Below are 4,039 nucleotides of genomic sequence, written 5' to 3'. Positions count from 1 at the left end.
AGGCAGGCAGAGGGAGAGGGAGAAGCAGACTCTCCACTGAGCAGGGAGCCCGACGCAGGGTTCGATCCCAGGACCCCGGGATCATGACCTGAGCCGAAGGCAGACGCTTAACCGACTGAGCCACCCAGGCGCCCCTCACCAGTGTCTTTTGAAGAGCTGACATTTTTTCATTTTTATGAAGTTATCAACATATTATTTTATGGACAGACAGTACTTTTGTTGTTATATCTAAGAAATCTTTGCCTAACTTGAAGTCACAAAGATTTTCTACTAGAAGTTTTATAGTTTTAGGATTTCTATTTAGGGCTATGGGATATTTTGAAATAATTTTTGGATATGATACTACCCAAATGTTTGTTAATGAGAGAATGGTTATACAAATGTGGTAATCCATTCCATGGAATATTGTGCAGCCATAAAAGAGAATGAACTATTGATACATGCAGCAAATTGGGTGAACTTCAAGGGAATTATGCTGAATGGAAAAAGCCAGCCTCAAAAGGTTACCTACTATATGATTCTATTTCTAGGACCCTCTCGAAAGGAGGATTAAAGAGATGGAGAACGCGGGGCGCCTGGGTGGCTCAGTTGTTTAAGTGACTGCCTTCAGCTCAGGTCATGATCCTGGAGTCCCGGGATCGAGTTCCGCATCGCGCTCCCTGCTGAGCAGGGAGTCTGCTTCTCCCTCTGACCCTTCCCCCTCTCATGCTCTATCTCATTCTCTCTCTCAAATAAATAAATAAAATTAAAAAAAAAAAGAGATGGAGAACAGATTAATGCTTGCAAGGGTTGGGGATGGGAGGGATGAGGGGATGGATGTGACTATAAGGGGGTAGCATGAAGGAGCCTTGTGGTGATGGTAGAGCTAAATATCTTGATTGGTGGTGATCGTGCCAAAAATATACATGTGATTACATTGGCGCACACACACAACACACACACACACATTCACAAATGAGTGCAGGTAGAATTGGAGAAAATGGAGTAAGCTCTGCATTATACCAATGTCAATTTCCTGGTATTGATACTGTACTATAATTATGCAAGATGCTAACATTGGAGGAAGTTGGAGAAAATGTGCATGGAACATCCTTGTACATTACTTTGCAACTTCATGTAAATCTACAATTATTTCAAAATTAAAAGTTTGGAAAAATTCAGTTGCAGTTTTTTGACACGTTCTCCTAAAAAGCCACAATATCATGATCCCATCTAAGAAAATTATTATAATCCCATAATAGCTAATATCTGCTTCACAGTCAAATTTCCACAATGGTCCACAAGATGGCTGTTATTTATAGTGACTATTTTTTGTTTGGTTTGGTCTTCAGAGAAGATCTAATCTCAGTTCCTATATTCTAGTTACTTGTTAGATCTCTTTGGGCTCTTTTCATCTGTAAGTGTCTACACCTTTTCTTTCTTGATACTCACTTTTTGAAGCGTCCAAGCCAATTTTCTTTTCTAGCGTTCCACAGTCTGGGTTTGTCTGGCTGTTTTCCAGGGGCCCCTGTATTTCCTGAGAACTGGCAGTAAAGGCTGGAAGCTTGAGTTTCTTCAGGTGCAATGTTTCCAGCTCCCTGGGCATAGAGTGCTTCCTGTTATGCCCTCCAGAAGGGACCGGTGTTGGGTCGTCCCATTAAGAGAGCAGCCAGGGTTGAGCGCCACATGGGGAGTGACAGCCAACTTTCTCCAGTGGAAATGTCTGTGTTCCCTTTGTGACTAGAGTATGTGGGGTGACACGCACGCTCTGTGTCCCGGTAACGAAACACCCAATGGTTTTGGCTCCCATTTATGGTCCTTGCCTTAATCATTACTATGATCACGTTAAGGGTTGCAAAAGAATGATTTTCTCATTGCAGGGGTCTTTCTCCATGTGTGAGACCCATTTCTCTATTCAGTGTGTTCTAAATCATCATCCCCTTGAGAAGTAGTCGGAATGAAAATTTGCCCACATTTTTTAAATACCAAAAATAAAATTAAATGTACTGTTTTTGACACCTCCACATGTTCCTGATTACAGACCAATCTGAATGGGCTTGTACTGGTCAAAGACAGAAAAACTTCTAATAATTGCAATGGATTTAAACACCTCAAATATGCTTATACTCATGGGCTTATCATGACAGTAGCAAATCAAAGTTGGATGAAGCTGGCACACTGACTTGTTATTTTGATAGTTGGTAAATAAGAGGGAAAAAAAAAAAATCAAACATTTATCTTGCCTTTACCTTACACATAGTTCCTCAGCGGACTGAATCACTGATGAGGGCAAGTTTTCTTACCAAAGCGAAGGAGGAATGCAGGAATGAGGACATCTCCAGCTTGCATCCAGTAACAAAGGAATGGATTAGGGCATTGTGCTTGCGTCACAAAAACACAACTTAGAATGAAATGCAAGGGCCCCCCATGTCCTAATGGGTGACCTCATGTTAATTCCACCACCCTTGTTATGTGGGGCCACCTCCCCCAGCTCATCTTGCCAAACCGTGTCACAGCCATACAGAGCTGGCCTTCTGTATGCTCCGAGAGCCCCTTGCATTTTCACTCTATCTGATTGGCATGCTCCATCCCCCAAGACCCCTGGGTCTTCCTCAGATGTCAGAGGTCTCAGATCAGAATGTTGGGTCGTCCGTCTTCAGTACCACTGGTGCCATATCCAAGCCCACTGGGTTCTGTGTTTCTGTGTCAAATTTGGGATCTGTGTCAAGCATTTCTGTGCATAGACCACAGTTCTTAGCACCCCAGGTTCTTGTCTTGTGTCACAGCTGGGAGCGTTGTAGATGCTTAGATGTGGCAGGGGGTCAGGGAGCTCTTTGCCAGATCCCAACAATCTGGGAACCCCACCCTCTCTGGCATCTCTCTCCTCTGTTACTGATTCAGAAAGTTCCCCAAATGTTCCCTTCCTTGCATTGGCCTATTTTGACCTTTTCCTTCCCACACACTCCCGGGTGCTATATATAATCACCAGCTTCAAATGCAAGGCACCAGAGGAGTGTGTGTGTGTGTGTGTGAGAGAGAGAGAGACAGACAGACAGACAGACAGCCCGACAGAATGTGGCCAGTCACTGATGTGACATGGTTTCCCTTCTTAGGGAATCACAATGACCCCAGCCATCTCAGGGAATTCTAGAATGGCAGGGTCTTTGGAACTCAAGAATTCATTCAGTCATGTGATCAATTGCTCATTCATCTATTCGTTCAACTCTGTCAGCACCTTGTGTTTATCAGACACATCAAATGAGTAGAATGGATCTTGCCCACCAAGAATTTGCAGATTAGTAAAGGAGAGAGACTTGCAAAATAAATTTAGATCTGTGTGGTAGATGCTTAGTTAGGAAAACACAATGTTTACACACAGGAGGAAGCTGGTAACTGCGTAAAGAGGTCAGGGAAATCTTGCCCAAGGAGTGAGATTTGAGATTGTTGTGGAACCCTGAGTTGGGAAGCCAGCTGGAGGACACTGTAAAGGGACAGAAAGTCCTGTCCGCAAATGAACGGCTTGGAAAAAGAGTTGGAGGCAACCGAGGGAATGAGGTGTTGGATCAGTTGCAGATGCTTAATGCGGCAGAAACACTTAGGGGGAGCTGTATAAGACATGGGACTTGGAACCAAATCTGGGCCAGCCTCCAAAGGCTGCGTCATGTTAAGGAGTCTGAATTTTTCCCTTCAATCTGTACTGTCCTGCTCAAGCCACAGGCAGCTGTTGGTCACTCGGAATGTGGCTGGTCCAAATTGAGATGAGCCACGAGTATAAAATACACACTGGATTTTGAAGATTTCATATGGAAAAAAAAGTTTAAAATCATCATAGCTAATTTTTATATTGACTGCATTCTGAAATGATAACATTGGGGATGTGTTGGCTTAAATAAAATGCACCATTAAAAATCATTTCACTTGTTTCTTTTTACCTTTTTAAAAAAATGTAGCCAACAGGGGCGCCTGGGTGGCTCAGTTGGTTAAGCGACTGCCTTCGGCTCAGGTCATGATCCTGGAGTCCCTGGATCGAGTCCCGCATCGGGCTCCCTGCTCGGCGGGG

The sequence above is a fragment of the Leptonychotes weddellii genome, chromosome 13 (genome assembly GCF_054177405.1).
Source record: "Leptonychotes weddellii isolate Sample4059 chromosome 13, ASM5417740v2, whole genome shotgun sequence".
NCBI lineage: Eukaryota > Metazoa > Chordata > Mammalia > Carnivora > Phocidae > Leptonychotes > Leptonychotes weddellii.
The sequence above is the reverse complement of the archived record's forward strand: the minus strand, read 5'-3'. Positions refer to the sequence as shown.